Source organism: Gossypium arboreum, chromosome 9 (assembly GCF_025698485.1).
Source record: "Gossypium arboreum isolate Shixiya-1 chromosome 9, ASM2569848v2, whole genome shotgun sequence".
Classification (NCBI taxonomy): domain Eukaryota; kingdom Viridiplantae; phylum Streptophyta; class Magnoliopsida; order Malvales; family Malvaceae; genus Gossypium; species Gossypium arboreum.
Window position 1 is genome coordinate 45,044,785 of NC_069078.1, and position 21,396 is coordinate 45,066,180.

Here is a 21,396-nt window from a genome sequence, read left to right on the forward strand (position 1 = left end):
TTGAAGATTCATGTTGCTTTGGTTATATATTAGGGAAAAATGTGTCTTTTGGCTACTTCAAATCCCATCACAGTTTTCTTTTGGTAGTCTTTATGGTTGCAATTCAGTGTTTTTTTATTGTCTTTTTGGTTAAAAGATACAAGCTTTCATTATTTTTTATTTATTTAGTTTTTGTGAATAATTATTTATTTTGAAAAGTCTTTATTCAAATTTAGGAAGTAGAGTTTGAGAAAGCTAATGATAGATGAAAGGTGAAATCCCAAATTTCTTAAATATTTATGATTCGAAAGTTATTCAGATTTGAATGTAAGTGTTAGATATAGGCATGTATGTTGATTTTTTTATTTTTTATTTTTGTTTCTGTTAAGTTTTTCCATGTGTTTGGAGGCATTATATCTCATTACCCACATTTGATTTTTGAATAGGTGTTAGGACATGAATGCTCAAATAGATAATATTAAAGAAAATGAAAAATAGAAATAACATTAATTTAGTGTGCGTTTGTTTTACGGAAAATGATTTATGGAAAATATTTTCTATATTTTCTTATATTTGTTTCATGGAAAATAGCTTGATCAGTGAAAAATGGCTTATAGGAGGATTGAAAATAAGCCAATTTTCCTTCAAATTGATAATATTTTAAAAATGGTAAATCATTTTTCATAAAAGAGCTACATTATGAGTAGTTTTAATTTTATATAAAATTAACTTAATCAAACTTAATATTATTATATTAATAATATTTTCTTAAAATATTTAAAAGTATTAGAATATTACTATTCAATATTATTAAACATTTATGCTTAATTATTTAATATTAATATTTTATCTTAATAATAAATTTTAACAATAATAATTCTAAATTTAAAATAATTTTGTTAATATATTATTAAAATATTTATCTTAATATTTTAATAATAAATATATATTACAATATATAAATATTTAATTATAAATATTTTATGATATAAAATTTGAATATTTTTAATTATATAAATATAATTGTTTGTTTAAATCATACTTAATTTAAATTGCATATGAAATATTCCAATATCAACGTGTCTTTATCCAATCTCAAATATATTATATGCAATTTAAATTAAGTTTTAGTTAGACATTGTTTATTATTAACTTTTATATGATATTAATTATTATAAAATATTATCTTATTATAAAATAATTTTTATTGTCAAAAGGAAATGTTACTATAATATTTTATAATAAGTATATTTATATTGTATTTGTTTCAATAAAATAACTTCTAAAAAAATCTTAAATTTTTTTATGAATCAATAAAAATATTTTAGATAAAATCATCCAAATATAAAAAATATCAATTTTTCTAAAAAATCAATCAATTTTTGCAAATATCATTTTCTGAAAGCTTAGATTTAACTAATAAATGTGGCAGAACATAAATGCACTTACAATCGCAAATTCATTGGTGTTTTTGCAGTTTTGTTGCCTTTCATCAGCTGCAAGGGTTGGGTGCCCTTGAGAGAGAGAGGGACAGTGAATAATAAGTGAATGCAAAGTATGAAAGAAATTTATGCAGAAATGAAGATTCTCAGCTTTGGGTCTGATGATTGCTATGTGTGTGATGGAAGCTGAGACATTCATTAGGGGAAACAAAAATGCAAAATTTAGCAGCAAATATGGTTTGTTTTTTGTGGTCAGTCAATAAACATCAATGGCAATTGACTGAGAGGCATGTTTTAGAGTGGACCACTCCACAACCAACCTTTCTCTTTTTTATTTTTAACTCTAAATTGTGAATAATGGTGGAAGTTGATTTGATGGTTTGATTATGACATTCACTCAACTTTGTAATGCTTCAATGTTAGTAACGGTGACTCAATTCCTGTGTGTAAATTTTGAAAGAATAATTTAAGTCTAGAGATATCAAATTAAAGGAATTTTTTTTAAGAAAAGCTATTTTTTTTTGGGAGATTTGTTGTATGCTCTAAAAATGTATCCATAAAATTTTTGTAGTGTTTATTAAAAATTGTAATTTTGTTAGCTAAAGTAGTTTTAGCAGTTATCCCTATTTATGCTATGTGATCGACAAGAATCTCGAAAAGAGTTTGCTTTGAAATGGAGTGGATAATTCATAGTTTTGTCTGGGGTCATACTGAGAAAAAAGGGATAAGTCTTGTGAAATGGGAAGAAATCTATAAAGATACAAAAAAAGGAGGTCTCGATTTCAAGAAGATTGGTTGTCATAATGATGCGTTCCTCATGAAGGTTGGTTTTAACATTGTTAAGAAGCTGAACCAATTATGGGTGCAGGTGCTTAAAGCGAAATATAAATGGGTGGGTAAGCTTCCTTCGGTGTTGAATGAGAGTAATGCATCTCTTTTGTGGAAGCGCATCTGCAGAGTTTGGAGTAAAGCACGGGAAGGCATAGTTTGGAACATAGGAAAGGGGTTAAACGTGGATTTTTTGGAGAGATAATTGGCTGAAGGAGTGGGGTACCTTTGTGGATGTCTGTACACAACCCGAGATTATACCTGAAAATCACGTTCAAGTGTCAAACATGATATCGCCGTGTGGGGATTGAAATTGGGATTTCTTCAAACCTATCTTGTTGAGTGTAAAATTGAACGTCGATAATGAAAATGAATCGCAAAGAAAGAGAGAAAAATAGAACACACAAAATTTTAAGTGAAAACCTTTTCGGGAAAAAACCACGGTAGAGGAGAAGAAAGTTCACTATGTCGAATTCAAATGATACAAGAGGAGAGATGATTACGTCTATTTATAGGTTTAAAAACCTTATTTTAATCAAAGCCAAATAGAAGTAATGCAGTAAGATTAAAACACCTTATTCTAATCAACATCAAATAGAGGAAGTAAACTTCTATACGGATTTTACTTGTGCAGCTTGTACCGTATTATGGGGCCAAAGACTCTTTTCCTGCTCAGACGCCACCATATTAGGTGCATAACGACTCAACCTTAGAAATTCTACCTCATACTCAGAAACTGTCTTGTCTCCCTATTTAAGTTCAATAAATTCCAACTTTCGGACTTCCACATAGCGAGGGCCCACATACTTACCCTGAAAGACCTCTTGAAAATAAGCCCAATCAATACGTTCTGGCAGCGTACCCCTAACCATTGATTGCCACCATCGGTATGCCTCATCCCTTAACAGAGACACAACACCCTTAAGTTTCTACTCAGGAGTGCAGTCCAAATACTTTAAAATCCGTTCAGTGGCCTCTATCTAGTACTCAACCACTGTAAGAGTAGTTCCAGCAATACCCCTAAACAATTCTACCCTACTAAAGTGGGGCCTCTCAGCAATACCTCAGCAATTGCATACTTTATGCTCATTTCCTTTAGCTATATATCCAGTGAGTTGCATCATGTAGACAAGATGCTCTCTTCAAGATAGCCGTGCAAAAATGCTATCTTGAAAATCCATTTTCCAAATCTTGTAATCATGAGCTGCCACTATGGATAGTAATATGCCAAGTGACTGGAGCATGGCAATTAGAGAGAAGTTTTCTTCGTAATTGATACATTCTTTCTGAGTATAACCTTTTGCTATAAGTTTAACCTTATAAGTTTCCACTTTTTCATCTACATTTCTTTTCCTCTTGTAGATCCACTTACACCCTATGAGTTTTATCCCTTCCGGTAAGTCTTCAAGTTCCCACACTGATTTGGAATACATAGAGTCCATCTTAGGTTTCATAGTTATTTCCCAGAGGTTAGAATAAGCACTTTGCATTGCTTCGTCATATGTGAGTGGGTCATCATCTTCTTGTTCAGCAAACTCAGTGTTAAAAATACTTTCGCCGTATTGGAAGATCTCAGGCCTATGAGAGACCCTCCCACTACGTTGAAGCTGTGACAGCCCTAATGTGACCCTAGTCGGAAAGTGGTTTCGGGACCACAAAATCGAGTCATAAAAATAATTAACTGTTATTTTCTATGTTTATTGTGCATGAACATACATATGTGAAAATTTCATACTTTGATTTTGTCAATTATATATGAAATTATTAAATAGGACTTGTGTGAGAAAAATGAAAAGTGGTAGGCAAATTTTTAAGATGGTATATAATGAAAGTATTAAAAGGAAGGGTTTTGCATGTCAAATTAACCATTTTGTTATTAGTGGCCGGCCATGTTGTAAGTTTGTATAAAATATATGAATTTTATTTTAGCATTTTCCATTATTAAATGGCTTTAAAATATAGAATAATAATAGTTAAAGGAAGGAAATGGGTGAAACAAACAAAGTCTTTATTCTTGTTTCTTCTTGGCCGATTCTAAGGGGGAAAAAGGGAGCAACCATTTGGTGATTCTAAGCCATAAATAAGGTGAGAAATTCATGTGAATTCTTGAAATTTTAGATAAATTTGAACTAGTTACCAAGTTCTTTAGGTAACCCATGTTAGAAATTTTGATTTTGGGATGACTAGAACTTTCGGCCATAGTAGTTATTGAGGATAAAGGTTATTGTTTCATGTTAAATTGGATGAATCTTGGTGTATGGGTGTTTGAACTAAACTAATGATCAAATAGATGCATAGATACAAAGTGAGAAGAATCGGCTATTATGTTTGATACTATTGCCGAATATGAAAATGTTATACTTGAATAATGTATGTGGTTGGAGTTGATAATATGAAAAGAATGCTTAAATGTGTTATAATTGATTAGGCGTTAAATTAAAAGCTGCTAAAATTTTCATTGTTTTAGCCGAATATGTGTTTGTTTAAAGAAGGAATTGTTGAAGAATGTATGTGAACTTGGCAAGTGTATTCGGCTTAGTACATAAATGATGTGAAAATTTTGGAATTTATTTTTTGATTACGTGTATGTATGACCAAGTATAATCGGCCACATGAGTAAAATGAGTACTTGATGTTATATTATAATTATTGAGCTTAAGTATATGGATGTATGTATATGTGGTCATATAATGGCGTTTTGGTTTGAAAGTTGAATGATGAATTGTTATTTAAATTATATGAACATTCGGCAAAAGTAGCCATGGTGTATAAAATTGTATTATTTATGAAATTTGTAAGTTTAAAATAAATTGTGGAAATGATAAATTATAATAAAATGAGTTTGATATGTGATTGCCGAATGTGATTAACAAGTAAACATTATTGGTAAAAATATTGAATACTTCTACTTGTATTCATTAAGCTCAAGGACAAGGGGAATCAAAGTTGGATCGGGGAAAAGAGAAAGCAATAGAGTAATCAATCCACAACCGTTCCAATATACCGAGGTAAGTAGTAACGGAACTTAGTTTATGATTTTATAGGTATCATATAAAAGCATAGTAGATAAGTTGTGATCTTATGGTTCTATATAAATTACATAGTGAAACAAATGATTTTTATTTTATATGACTTGGAGCTGAATGGTTAAAGAATTCATGTGGAATAACGAAATGAAATCGTATTACGTGTATGTAGCTATTGAGCCGTAAGAGTAAGGGTTGATAAGCATGTTGAACTTGTTTTCTAGTAATGCTAATGAGTTATGATATATATATGTGCATAGCATTCGCGGGTTATTATAACGGGTTAAGTCCCGAAGGCATTCGTATGGGTTATTATAACCGGTTAAGTCCGAAGGCATTCGTCTTTGGTTGTTACATCCGAGCCAAATTCTAAAAGTATTTATGTTTGGAAAGGTACGATTACGTAAGTAATAATTCGATTAATGTGCTCATAATCCCTAATATGACCAGGTATGGATCGTATATATATTGGAAAAATTTTGTACAGTATAAGTTGTGATTATGTAATCGAATAATGCTCTCCCGGCCATTCCTTAGGGTTATATGAAGTCTATAGCTCACTCGAGTTACATGAAATTGATTCAACTGAAATTTAGTTAAGTTTGACTTCGAATGTGTAAACATATTGATAGAAGTGTAAATTAAAATGAATATGTGATCTTGTGCATAGACATTTATTTATCCTTATGAATGCTATTTCTTTTGTGTTTTTGTTTCAAATGATTTCCTTACTTATAAGCTTACTAAGCATCAAACGCTTACTGTTGCTTAAATTCTCAGTATTATAGATTTTGTTCGTCAGCTATCTGACTCGGAAGTGTCAAAGTCGAAGTCATCCACACTATCTAAGCCCCTTTTTGGTACTCTTTTAGTTGAACTTTGATAATGGCATGTATAGGACTGACCTTTGTTGTTAATTAAGTATCTTTTGGTAATGTATATTCAGTATAGCCATGCGAAAATGGCTTGTATATTTTGAGTATAGCATTATAATCATTTTATATATATGGTCTTATGATATGGTTATTGAGTGGTATGGAAATGCTTGGTAATGATTAGCCATTGGAATGGCTAATCATGATCATATTTGGTGCTATGTATGTCAAATTGCTAGCTAATCCATGGAAACCATGAAATAGGTAAAATTTACCACAAAATAGATTCAGACAGCAATAGTGACGTGAATTTGAAAAATCACTAAAAATAGTTGAAATGGAATTAAATAATGAATAAGTTATGGAATCGAATCCTGATGAGTCTATTTTCATATGCAAGAAGCAAAACAGGTATATGAGCTATATTTTATGAGATGTTTAAATTTTTGTGAAACAGGGCCAGAGCGATTTCTGGTTTCCTTTGTTATGACTTTGGAAATTCACCATAAATTTTAAAAAGATAATTATAAGTCATGATTTATATGTACAGATTTAGTATTGAGTCTAGTTTTGTTAGAGACAAACGGCATAGTCATTGAAGCTCTGTACAGGGAGATATCTGATTTGTAATACACAGAGGTTAGAGTAGTCAAACCCTGAAACGGGGGAGACTTTAACTAATAAACTGTACTAATTGGCCTGACCAAAAATTCTGAAAAAAAATTAGTAGATAGATGTATGAGTCTAGTTTCAGGAAAAATTTACGGAACTAGATTTCGAGTTTTGGAACTTGAGATATGATTTTTAAAGCGACTGTGATGCAGTTAGCCACATTGTCTGGAAATTTTAAAATGAATTGTATGAGCTGTTTAAGAAATGAATTAAGTCCGTTAACACCTTGTGTTCGACGCCGAAAACGATCTCGGGTACGGAGCATTACATTTTATTGGTATCAGAGCCACGGTTTAGTCAATTCTAGGACTACCGTAATACGTTTGGATCTAGCTATACATGCCATTATGCGTTTATTTGATAGTGTGGTGATTTCTGACAGTTAAAAATGTGTTTATTTATATTAATGGATCTCGATCCCAATCGAGCGGTAGTTGATGATGTTGAGAGTGTAGCGCCTGCTCTCGCACATGGGACGGCGCCGGTGGACTCTCAACCTATTGCTAGTAATCAGAATGATGAAGCTAGGCAGGCTTCTTATAGCGTGATGAATGATTGGTTCAATCAGTATATTCGAACTAATACGGCTGTTCCACAACCCCCACCCCTGATTAATACACCCCCTGCACCCGCGATACCTCCGATGATTGATCAGATGAGGTTAAATAAGCCCCCGGTAGATAGAATTCGAAAACACAGGGCTACTGAATTTAAAGCTACAGACAACGATGATGCGGAGCAAGCTGAATTTTGGTTGGACAACACTATTCGGGTTTTTGATGAACTATCTTGCACACCCGATGAATGCCTGAAGTGTGCTATATCTTTGCTACGTGATTCTGCCTATTATTGGTGGAATACTTTGGTTTCTGTCGTGCCGAGAGAACGGGTTACTTGGGAATTCTTTCAAACCGAGTTCCGCAAGAAATATATCAGTCAAAGATTCATCGATCAGAAACGGAAAGAATTTCTTGAGCTTAAGCAGGGTTCTATGTCAGTTACTGATTATGAGCGAAAGTTTGTCAGACTTAGTAGATACGCTCGGGAATGTGTTTCGTCCGAGGCTATCATGTGTAAACGCTTCTAGGACGGGTTGAACGAAGATATAAAACTGTATGTTGGCATTCTTGAAATTAGAGAATTTGTAGTACTTGTCGAGCAAGCTTGCAAAGCCGAAGAGCTCAGTAAGGAGAAAAGAAAAGCTGAAGTGGAAGCAAGAGAGTTTCGTAAGAGATCTTCGGGAAAGCCCTTTCAACAATCATCGAAGAAATTTAGAAATGATCCAGGCCGATCTAAAGACACTTCGGGCTTTTCCAGACGAGATCGTGATCGACCCCCTGTGAGTACGCGAGTCACTTCGGTTGCCAATGTTGGAAATGATCGTCGGGGACGGAGATGAGTGCGATATTGCGGTAAATGGCATTCGGGGAGTTGTAGATTCCATGACCGCTCCTGTTATAAGTGCGGATCAGCTGACCACTTTATCAAAGATTGTCCGAGACTGTCTGAACAGAATGTAAATCGAGTGGGAAGCGGGTGCTACTACAAAGACGAGGTAGGCCACCTAGGAATACGGGAGCGCTAGCGGTGGTCGAGAGGGTCTAAAGATGTTACCACCAGATCTGAGGCTCGTGCTCCTGCTAGAGCTTATGCTATACATGCACGCGAGGATGCTTCTTCGCCTGATGTTATTATCGGTACTTTCACTCTCTTTGATACTGATGTGATTGCTTTGATTGACCCTGGATCTACTCATTCTTATGTATGTGAGACTTTAGCATCTAGTAAGACTTTACCTGTTGAGTCTACTGAGTTCGTTATTAGAGTGTCGAATCCCTTGGGTCGTTATGTGCTTGTCGACAATGTGTGTAAGAAATGCCCTTAATAATCCAAGGCTCCTGTTTTTCGGCCGACTTGATGCTTTTACCGTTTGATGAATTTGATGTTATTCTCGGTTTGGATTGGTTGACCGTACATGATGCAGTTGTGAATTGCAAAAGTAAGACTATTGATTTGAGGTGTGCAAATAATGAGATAATCCGAGTTGAGTCTACTGTTTTGAATGGATTGCCAACAATAATATCCTCGATGTTAGCTCAAAAATATGTGAAAAAGGGGTGTGAAGTGTATCTTGCATACGTACTTGATAATAAAGAATCAGAAAAGAAACTTGAATCGGTACCAGTGGTTTGTGAATATCCGAATGTTTTTCCCGAAGAATTACTGGGGTTACCACCTGTTCGGGAGGTAGAGTTTGGCATCGAACTTGTACCTGAGACTACACAGATTTCGATGGCTCCGTATCGTATGGCACCAAAGGAATTGAAAGAATTGAAAACTCAATTGCAACAGTTGACGGATAGAGGTTTTGCTCGACCGAGTTTTTCACCTTGGGGTGCACCAGTATTGTTTGTGAAAAAGAAGGACGGAACCATGAGGTTGTGCATCGACTATCGTTAGCTGAATAAAGTGACAATAAAGAATAAATATCCGTTACCACGTATTGATGATTTGTTTGATCAACTAAAGGGGGCCTCAGTGTTTTCAAAGATAGATTTGAGATCGGGTTATTATCGATTCATGAGTTCGAAATTCAGATATACCCAAAGCGCTTTTAGAGCGAGATACGGTCACTACGAGTTCTTAGTGATGCCGTTTGGACTCACTAATGCCCTGCGGTATTTATGGATTTGATGAATCGGACCTTGACGAAGATTTGGATTGGTTTGTAGTTGTGTTTATTGATGACATTTTGGTCTATTCGAGAGATGAAACCGAACATCTTGAGCACACGAGATTAGTGTTGCGATTTTACGGGATAAGCGGTTATATGCTAAGTTCGGTAAATGTGAGTTCGTTGAGAGAAGTTAGCTTTTTGGGTCATGTGGTATCTCGCGATCGGGTATTCGAGTTGATCCGAGCAAAATTTCAGCCATACTTAAGCGAAAGCCTCAGAAATATCTTGAGGTTCGAGCTTTTTGGGACTTGCGGTTACTACAGATGGTTTGTAAAGGGTTTCTCGATGATAGCCACACCAATGATGAAACTACTTGTAAAGATGTTAAGTTTGAATGGTCAGAAAAATGTCGAAAAGTTTCGATAAACTAAAACTTATTTGACTGAAGCTCGAAGACTAGTGCTGACTGAATCGAGCAAAGAGTTTGTCATTTCTGATGGCGTATCCTTACTTGGGTTGGGTTGTGTATTGATGCAAGAAGGTCGAGTTGTAGCTTATGCGTCGAGGCAATTGAAGCCTCATGAGAAAAATTATCCAACCCATGATCTCGAATTAGCTACCATCGTATTCACTTTGAAAATATGGCGACATTACTTATTTGGTGAGAGGTGCCATGTATTTTCGGATCACAAAAGTCTCAAATATTTGATGACTTAAAGAGATTTGAATCTGCGACAAAGACGTTGGCTTGAGTTATTAAAAGATTATGAGCTTGTCATTGACTATCACCCGGGAAAGGCTAATGTGGTTGCGGATGCTTTAAGTCGTAAATCACTGTTTGCTTTACGAGCGATGAATGTACACTTGTCTATTCTATCCGATAATGTATTAGTAGCAGAATTAAAGGCCAAACCATTGTTGATTCATCAAATTCGTGAAGCTCAGAAAGTCGATGATGAATTGGTTGCAAAACGAGCTGAATGTGTTTCGGATATGGAATCAGAGTTTCAAATTGATGATGACGATTGTTTGAGGTTCAGAAGTCGTTTGTGTGTTCCAAGAAATTCAGAACTTATTTCGATGATTCTGAACGAAGCTCATTGTAGCCGAATGTCAATTCACCCGGGGAGTACGAAAATGTACAACGATCTGAGACGTCAGTTTTGGTGGCATAGTATGAAACGAGACATTTCTGATTTTGTTTCGAAGTGTTTAATATGTCAACAAGTGAAAGCGGTACATCAAGTGCCTACAGGTTTACTTCAGCCAATCATGATACCTGAATGGAAATGGGATCGAGCCACGATGGATTTTGTATCTAGGTTGACATTGTCGGCAAGTAAGAAAGATGCGATTTGGGTTGTTGTTGATAGATTGACTATGTCGACTCATTTTATTCCCGTACGTACGGATTATTCACTGGATAAACTAGCTGAATTGTATGTTTCTCAGATTGTAAGATTATACGGGGTACCTATTTCTATTGTGTCGGATAGAGATCCGAGATTCACCTCGCGATTTTGGAAGAAATTGCAAGAAGCTTTGGGTACCAAGTTGCATTTTAGCACCGTTTTTCATCCCCAGACTGATGGTCAATCCGAATGAATAATTCAGATACTTGAGGATATGTTGAGATGTTGCATCCTTGAGTTTAGTGGTTCGTGGGAATGGTATTTACCTTTGATTGAATTCGCTTACAACAATAGTTTTCAATCAAGCATTAAGATGGCACCTTACGAGGCTTTGTACGGTCGTAAATGCCGTGCACCGTTGTTTTGGACCGAGCTCGGTGAAAGTAAAATTTTTAGAGTTGATTTGATTAAAGATCTTTGAGCGAAAGTAAAATAATTCGTGAAAGTCGAAGACGACTTGGATCGTCGAATTCGCATACGATTTGAAACGAAAAGACATTGAGTATCAGGTGGGAGATAAAGTGTTTCTTAAAGTTTCACCTTGGAAAAAGATACTTAGGTTTGGCCGTAAGGGCAAATTGAGTCCGAGGTTCATTGGGCCGTATGAAATATCCGAACGAGTTGGTCCAGTTGCATATAGATTGATTTTACCCCTTGAACTTGAAAAGATTCACAATGTTTTTCATGTTTCGATGCTTCGACGTTATAGATCTGATCCTTCGCACATAATTAATCTATCAGAGGTTGAAATTCAATCCGATATGAGTTATGAAGAAGAACCGATTCGTATCCTAGCTCGTGAAGTGAAAGAATTACGAAACAAAAAGGTTCCTTTAGTAAAAGTGTTATGGCACAAGCACGGGATGGAAGAAGCTACTTGGGAACCCGAGAACTCTATGAAAGAACGATATCCTAACTTGTTCACTGGTAAGATTTTCGGGGACGAAAATTTCTTATGTGGGGGAGAGTTGTGATAGCCCTAATGTGACCCTAGTCGGAAAGTGGTTTCGGGACCACAAAACTGAGTCATAAAAATAATTAACTGTTATTTTCTATGTTTATTGTGCATGAACATACATATGTGAAAATTTCATACTTTAATTTTGTCAATTATATATGAAATTATTAAATAGGACTTGTGTGAGAAAAATGAAAAGTGGTAGGCAAATTTTAAGATGGTATATAATGAAAGTATTAAAAGGAAGGGTTTTGCATGTCAAATTAACCATTTTGTTATTAGTGGCCGGCCATGTTGTAAGTTAGTATAAAATATATGAATTTTATTTTAGCATTTTCCATTATTAAATGGCTTTAAAATATAGAATAATAATAGTTAAAGGAAGGAAATGGGTGAAACAAACAAAGTCTTTATTCTTGTTTCTTCTTGGCCGATTCTAAGGGGGAAAAAGGGAGCAACCATTTGGTGATTCTAAGCCATAAATAAGGTGAGAAATTCATGTGAATTCTTGAAATTTTAGATAAATTTGAACTAGTTACCAAGTTCTTTAGGTAACCCATGTTAGAAATTTTGATTTTGGGATGACTAGAACTTTCGGCCATAGTAGTTATTGAGGATTAAGGTTTTTGTTTCATGTTAAATTGGATGAATCTTGGTGTATGGGTGTTTGAACTAAACTAATGATCAAATAGCTGCATAGATACAAAGTGAGAAGAATCGGCTATTATGTTTGATACTATTGCGAATATGAAAATGTTATACTTGAATAATGTATGTGGTTGGAGTTGATAATATGAAAAGAATGCTTAAATGTGTTATAATTGATTAGGCGTTAAATTAAAAGTGCTAAAATTTTCATTGTTTTAGCGAATATGTGTTTGTTTAAAGAAGGAATTGTTGAAGAATGTATGTGAACTTGGCAAGTGTATTGGCTTAGTACATAAATGATGTGAAAATTTTGGAATTTATTTTTGATTATGTGTATGTATGACCAAGTATAATCGGCCACATGAGTAAAATGAGTACTTGATGTTATATTATAATTATTGAGCTTAAGTATATGGATGTATGTATATGTGGTCATATAATGGCGTTTTGGTTTGAAAGTTGAATGATGAATTGTTATTTAAATTATATGAACATTCGCAAAAGTAGCCATGGTGTAAAAATTGTATTATTTATGAAATTTGTAAGTTTAAAATAAATTGTGGAAATGATAAATTATAATAAAATGAGTTTGATATGTGATTGTCGAATGTGATTAACAAGTAAACATTATTGGTAAAAATATTGAATACTTCTACTTGTATTCATTAAGCTCAAGGGCAAGGGGAATCAAAGTTGGATCGGGGAAAAGAGAAAGCAATAGAGTAATCAATCCACAACCGTTCCAATATACCGAGGTAAGTCTTTGAGTAACGGAACTTAGTTTATGATTTTATAGGTATCATATAAAAGCATAGTAGATAAGTTGTGATCTTATTGGTCTATATAAATTACATAGTGAAACAAATGATTTTTATTTTATATGACTTGGAGCTGAATGGTTAAAGAATTCATGTGGAATAACAAAATGAAATCGTATTACCTGTATGTAGCTATTGAGCCGTAAGAGTAAGGGTTGATAAGCATGTTGAACTTGTTTTCTAGTAATGCTAATGAGTTATGATATATATATGTGCATAGCATTAAATGCGGGTTATTATAACCGGGTTAAGTCCGAAGGCATTAAATGCGGGTTATTATAACGGGTTAAGTCCGAAGGCATTCGCGGGTTATTATAACGAGTTAAGTCCCGAAGGCATTAAATGCGGGTTATTATAACGGTTAAGTCCGAAGGCATTCGTGTGGGTTATTATAACCGGGTTAAGTCCGAAGGCATTCGTCTTTGGTTGTTACATCCGAGCCAAATTCGAAAGTATTTATGTTTGGAAAGGTACGATTCTGTCGTAATAATTCCGATTAATGTGCTCATAATCCCTAATATGACCAGGTATGGATCGTATATACATTGGAAAAATTTTGTACAGTATAAGTTGTGATTATGTAATCGAATAATGCTCTTCCAGCCATTCCTTAGGGTTATATGAAGTCTATAGCTCACTCGAGTTACATGAAATTGATTCAAATGAAATTTAGTTAAGTTTGACTTCGAATGTGTAAACATATTGAGAGAAGTGTACATTAAAATGAATATGTGATCTTGTGCATAGACATTTATTTATCCTTATGAATGCTATTTCTTTTGTGTTTTTGTTTCAAATGATTTCCTTAATTATAAGCTTACTAAGCATCAAACGCTTACTCTGTTGCTTAAATTCTACGTATTATAGATTTTGTTAAATCACTATCGGACTCGGAAGTGTCAAAGTCGAACTCATCCACACTATCTAAGCCCCTTTTTGGTACTCTTTTAGTTGAACTTTGACAATGGCATGTATAGGACTGACCTTTGTTGTTAATTAAATATCTTTTGGTAATGTATATTCGTATAGCCATGCGAAAATGGCTTGTATATTTTGAGTATAGCATTATAATCATTTTATATATATGGTCTTATGATATGGTTATTGAGTGGTATGGAAATGCTTGGTAATGATTAGCCATTGGAATGGCTAATCATGATCATATTTGGTGCTATGTATGTCAAATTGCTAGCTAATCCATGGAAACCATGAAATAGGTAAAATTTACCACAAAATAGATTCAGACAGTAGTAGTGACGTGAATTTGAAAAATCCCTAAAAATAGTTGAAATGGAATTAAATAATGAATAAGTTATGGAATCTAAGCCTGATGAGTCTATTTTCATATGGAAGACGGAAAACAGGTATATGAGCTATATTTTATGAGATGTTTAAATTTTTGTGAAACAGGGCCAGAGCGATTTCTAGATCCCCTGTTATGACTTTGGAAATTCACCATAAATTTTACAAAGATAATTATAAGTCATGATTTATATGTACAGATTTAGTATTGAGTCTAGTTTTGTTAGAGACAAACGGCATAGTCATTGAAGCTCATGCAGGAGATATCTGATTTGTAATACACAGAGGTCAGAGTAGTCGAACCCTGAAACTGGGGAGACTTTAACTAATAAACTGTACTAATTGGCCTGACCAAAAATTCTGAAAAAAAATTAGTAGATAGATGTATGAGTCTAGTTTCAGGAAACATTTACAGAACTGGATTTCAAGTTTTGGAACTCGAGATATGATTTTTAAAGCGACTGTGATGCAGTTAGCTAGCTTGTCTGGAAATTTTAAAATAAATTGTATGAGCTGTTTAAGAAATGAATTAAGTCCGTTAACACCTCGTGTTCGACTCCGGCAATGGTCTCGGGTACGGGGCATTACAGAAGCGCTCTATGCTGTTGATTGTTTGCATATCTACTATTAGGAGTTGGTTTTGGAAACTTTTTTTTTGGGTAAGGTTTTAGATATTTCATGAAAGCTCCTTAAGTACCTCTTTACTCCAAATTTTGGAGTCATTAATGTAACTTTATTTAAGGAAAGTAGCATGAACTGACACTATATAGTTTGCTCTTTTAGGTTATAAAACAAACCATCCTTTGTTCTTTTTGGATATCCTACAAATATACACAATTCTGTTCGTGAGTCCAACTTCCTTTCATCTTTATCCAATACATGGGCTTGGCATCCCCAAATCCTAAAATGATTAAGATTTGACTTTTTGCCATGTCACAATTCGTATGGGGTTTTCGATGTTGTCGTAGTTGGCATGTAATTCAGAATAGACTTTTGTAGAACGCATCTTTAAACAGAGATTGGTAGCTTCGAATAACTTAACATCGAATGTACCATGTCATTTGGTGTGGAGTACCTGACGCGGTTAACTAAGATAGTATCCCATTCTCAATAAGGTACCCAAAGAACTTACTAGATAAATATTCCCCAACTTGATCAGACTAAAGTGCCTTTATGGGTAAACCTAGTTGTTTCTCTACTTCTGCATGAAACTCTTTAAATTTATCAAAGGTTTCAATCTTGAAGCGCATTAGATATACATACCCATATCTGGAATAGTCATCAATAAAGGTTACATAATACTCGTAACCACCTCTTGCACTAATGCTCATGGGGCCACATATGTCAGTGTGCACAAGTTTTAGGGGTTTTCCAACCCTCGTTTCTTTTGCATTAAAAGATCGCTTAGTAATCTTACCTTTCAAGAAAGATTCATATTGTGGAAGATCAACTTTTTTAAATGAACTTAGGATGCCATCTTTCACAAGTCTAGTGATTCTTTCTCGGTTAATATGACCAAGTCTCAAATGCCAAAGGTATGCCTCATTAGAGTGAGAAGTTTTAATTCATTTATTCGATATTTTTGTCTCAAGCAGTGTGTACATCATTGGTTTGATAAAATAGATATTATTTGACATCCATCCATTACAAATAAGATTGCGATTTCTAAATATTGCAATTCTATTATTAAAAGTGGTCAAGTGGTCTTTATATAAACATGCAACAGAAATTAAGTTTCTTTTGAAACTTGGTATGTAGAAAAAGTCTCTTAAAATAATCTTCCTCAAATTATCAAAGTAAAGATGTACGTCTCCCACTACTTTAACCACCACACTTGTCTCATTTTCGGTCTTCAACAATAAGCTCTTATCTCTAAGATTTTTATTCTCCTCGAACCCCTGTAGAGAAACACAAACATGATTAGCGGCTCCCAAATCAATGGCCTAGTGTTCTATTGAGTCTTCCACTAAACAAGCTTTTATCATCAAGAGTTCAATACCTTTGCCTTTGGTAGCTAAGTATTCCTTCCACTCTTTACAATTTTCCTTGAAGTGCCCTTTCTTGCTACAAAAAAAAAAAAACATTTGGATATAGATAAGTCTTTTAGCTTTCTGGTTGTCTTCCTTTCCACTTGTTATAGCCCAGAGATCTTAGCCTTTCCTTTCTTAGTGCATTTTCCCTTTCCTTTTGAGGAAGAAGCCACAACAATATTCGCTTCTGCTTTTTGGATTGATTGAACGCTGTTCAAAATCAACACATGTAATTCCTTCATGAGTTGTGTAAGCATCAGGTTTTGTTGCCATGTTATATACGGTCTGAAAACCAGCAAAATCTATTGACAAGCTTTTGAACACCATCTTAATTTAAGTCCTCATTTTTCACAGCTTCGGCAAAGTAGCTCATAAGAGTGATCATATGATTTGTGACTAGAGTGTTGGGCTTTTGTTGGGCATTCATCAAACTAGTTATGACAGATTGTCGAGCCATGATAGTTTGGCCTCTGAACATGTCTTCTAGCTTATCTAGAATCATTTTAGCAGTTTTACAACTCTCCAATTGCTTATAAAGAGTATTGGTCACGCTTGTCAACATATAGCAACAAGCTATCTCATTAGACTCTTCCTAGCATTTTTTAGCCTCAGCTTGAGTGGCCAGTGGGCACTTATTATTAGTAACTATTTTATGTTTCTCACAAATCAGGACAATTGTCAAATTCATTTTCCATTCCTTATAGTTATTTTTGTTCAGTTTGTTTTCAGTGAGTATGTTCAATAAGGGAGATGGTTCCATTTTTGAACTAAAAATAAAACATTCATATATTGATATCTTTGTATTAAGCAAATGTTTGGAAACATTTTCCAACATTATGATATGTAGTAAGATGATGCATGTGTCTTATACTAAAACTTGAAAACAATTGTAAGCCATTGCAACGATAAATACCACACCCATTGAATTTAGCCACCGATGGGTGATCACGATCAACTAGTAAGAACATGAATTTCAATCCAATTAGTACATGAACCTAATTCCTTAGGCACTCACACATAATAATAATCATGTAATGTTTGACCATCATTCTAACTGAAGCAGAGCTCCGTAAGGAGTTACTTAACTAGAGGATCTTAAGTGTATAACCATCAACTCAACACCTATCGCATCATACACCAGAAATTAGTCATTGCGGGACAATCACATCGAGTAGCATGCTGTGACTAGTTGTCCTCTTTGAAGATAAAATTTCTTAATGTATCACATGATAATACCTACCACCGGTCCTACTATCATATGATTATAAGAAAATTTTGCTTAATTTCAAGATGTCTCATCAGTGAAATGCACATGCCAACGCATGCCAACGTCTACCTTGGGGAAGGTCCATTTCATGCCATCACAAGAGACCATTGATGAAGGTCATAGGCCATGTTTAGGGACCTTCTCCCACTCAATATTTTAAAAAACACGCAAAGTTTTTAATTATCAGTTTCAATCATGTATAATCAATATATGCATGACAAGTACATGTGACATTCTTTCCTAAACTATATGGCATGTTTATCTCATGTATGCATCACATGCTATGTCAATTTTATAATATTCACATTCAATTATTCAGAAGATAAAATAAAACAATTTTGATTTTCTAGTGAATGTGAACCGTGCACCAAGTAGGTTATCAGGAAAGAGAGGTGAGTCATATTTGACCACTTATGATATGCGTTGCAAGGTCCAAAATTAGGCTCATGAATGTGATAGGCTCAAATTTCCTCAAGGCCTAATAATGAGTCCAAACAAACCCGAGCAAGATTGAATGGGACAACCTAAGATTTCGTTACCAAGGCCCTCGATGTGCATACGACAGAAAAAGAAAATCAAGATTCACTTTCCTGTTTTCAAGAAAATAAAAAAAATTGAATCTTAGTCCAATTTTTCTATTTCAGACAATTCAAGAATCAAGAAAATCAAGGTTTCAAATCTTCAAAATCTTGGTCCAAAAAACCGAATCTTGCAGCCAAGGCGCATTAGATTTCATGTACGAGTTTGAAAGAGCCAATTTTGAGAGCAAATGGATCATAAGACAAAGTTTTTGAAAAAATGCCCATGAAGATGTTTACAAGCCCATCCTGAAGTTTGGAAAGTGATTTAATTGAATATCAGGACAATTATCAAAGTGGCCTAAATTGTAAAATATTTAAACTTTAGGTCCAATTTTTTTAATAGGTGGTGATCATGTAAAGAATTCAGCCTAAGATTCAGCCCAAGAAGCCCATTTAATTCCTTTGGCTGAATTCCCATTAGAAATCTACACTTAGAACTATTTTGACTTTTATTTTATTTGATGAGTTGTCATGTTAGTTATTTCATTAGGGTTAGGAAAACTTATTTTGTGGGCCTATAAGTACCATGGACGTCCACTCTTATACATATAATTGTTTTTTTAAGTTAATAATAATTCTCTTTAAGTTTTTCTTCAATAATTGATCTTGAGTTTCTTTTAGAAGCTGTTTTAACAACCTTTTAGGCTGTGAGAATCATCTTCAAGCTTTTTTCTTACCAAGATCTCTTTCTTGGAGGGGGAATTAGAGCCATTGAAAGGAGTTGTGGTTTCCTAATGTTTCCAAGGCTTTTTAGGACATCATCTTCTCTTCTCTAGCCTTAATTTATCGTCTCTTGTTTATTTTAATTTAGTTCTTGCTGTTTTGGCTTGCTGATTTTATTGATTTTCGTTCTAGGTTAAAAATTGCTTCAAGAGAGACGTTCTCCATCTTGTTCCATCAAGAAACACCCAAAATTAGAATTTTTAATCTTTTCTTGTTGCTTCAAATATTCTTGCGCAAAACAATTTGCTTTTGTCTTTAAAATCACTTCTAACAAATTTGTTTTATGTTTTATTTTCTACATTTGGTTGGGCATTTTCTTGAGATTCAAGGACGGTTTCTTTCCATCCAAGAAACCCTAATTTGTTCTCTAGTGGCCTTTTTACCAGCCAAATCATCTTTCTTTTGTTTTAATTTCGTTTGACTCCCCTTTGTGACAACTAATATGTTTTCGTTGTTTCTCGTTTTAGTTTACGTTCGTCTAGAGATATAGGATAAACTGCAACTTAGGCAAGCTACAATCCTATGCCACACGTGTGCCGTATCATTTGGTATCAGATCTGGGCGTTTTGGGTGTTCATGGTTGATTTCTAAATTGTTTTCCATTGCAAAATAGCTTATAAGTAGTTTTTACCCAGAACTTTGTTCGAAAAAAATATTTTTGAGTGGGTAAACATTTTTCAATTGATCAAAAATTTTAAATACTGATTCTTGGCACTGTATTACAATATTAAAAATATTTTCCATAAAAAAGTGATTGAAAAAGTACATAAAAAATAAAATAAGAAATAAATGAAAATAAAAAAAAATATTTTGTGGGTTGAATTTTGTGCCAAAATTTTCTAGATCAAATACACATTATTTGAGGAGGCTACAATTTAAATTTTGTGATTTTTGGAAATCGGGAACACCTCGAGCGAAGTTTGTTAATTATTTCACAATTTTTTAGGGTTTTGGGTTTCAACAATTTTCATTGACTCTTAGGCTTAGGTTTCCATTTGTTTTTACTTTTTATTTTTCCTTTACGCATTTTAACATTTTATTGTTTCTTGTGTTAGTAGGTTAAAGCACATTGCACATTCCTTCCTCCGTGCAACACAATTCTTTGGTGTCTAGCTGATTTTGGACTCATAGTGCTATTAGGTTTTCTTTGTTATTTGATTCTAATACATTCTGATTGATTGATATAGACACTTTTAAAAGACTCACAAGATTAATTCTTACCTCATTGAGAATTCAGTTTTGAATGGTATTTTTTTTATATTGTCACAATGTCTCATAGTGGGAAAAGAAGTGATGACCAGAGTGACACACCACTAGTGACCATAAAAAATCTTGCTGGTTTCGAAATGGAATTACAATGTGACCTTAATGATGTCAATGATAAGTTTGAACACAAGTTTGTTAGGTTGCAATGAAATCTAGAGGACCAAGATGTAGCAGAAAGACAAAAGGATGTTATACTTCAGACAATGAGCAATATGTTGAATTAGTTGTAGGCTGAGCAAAGGACTCAAAATTGGGGTGCTAATAATGATGTTGAGGTTAAATAGCCTCGTGCTCGTAGATATAATGCTAGACGTGTCCCTCATGTAGATGATGATCCTTGGGTTACTAATGACCGTGGGTAGCCTTCTTTGGCAAAACAAAAGTTCACAATGCCTCAGTTTTATGGATAGAATGATCTTGAGGCATACTGTGGTGAGAATAAAAAATAGAGCTTATGTTTTGTTACTATAAATGCCCAAAAGATGAGAAAGTCCTATTGGCAACCCTTGAATTCTTAGACTATGCATGGAGTTGGTGGAATCAACTTGGAATAAGTCGTCAATGAAACTACAAGAGACAAGTTACCACATGGGATGAGTCGAAACAAGCCATGCAAAAATGCATTATTCCTTCTCATTATTATAGGGAGGTCAAAACCAAACTTTGATGACTTGTTCAAGGTAGTAGATCAATTGATAAGTACTTCAAGGAGATGGAAATGCTCATGCAACGAGTAAATGTGGAAGAGGATGATAAGGCCACAATGATGTGTTTTATTGATGGCTTGAACAGACCTATATCCAACTCTTTACGATTACAAACTTACATAGATCTAGATGAGGCAGTTCACAAAGCCATTGAGATTGAACAAAAATTGAAGGAACAAGGTCCT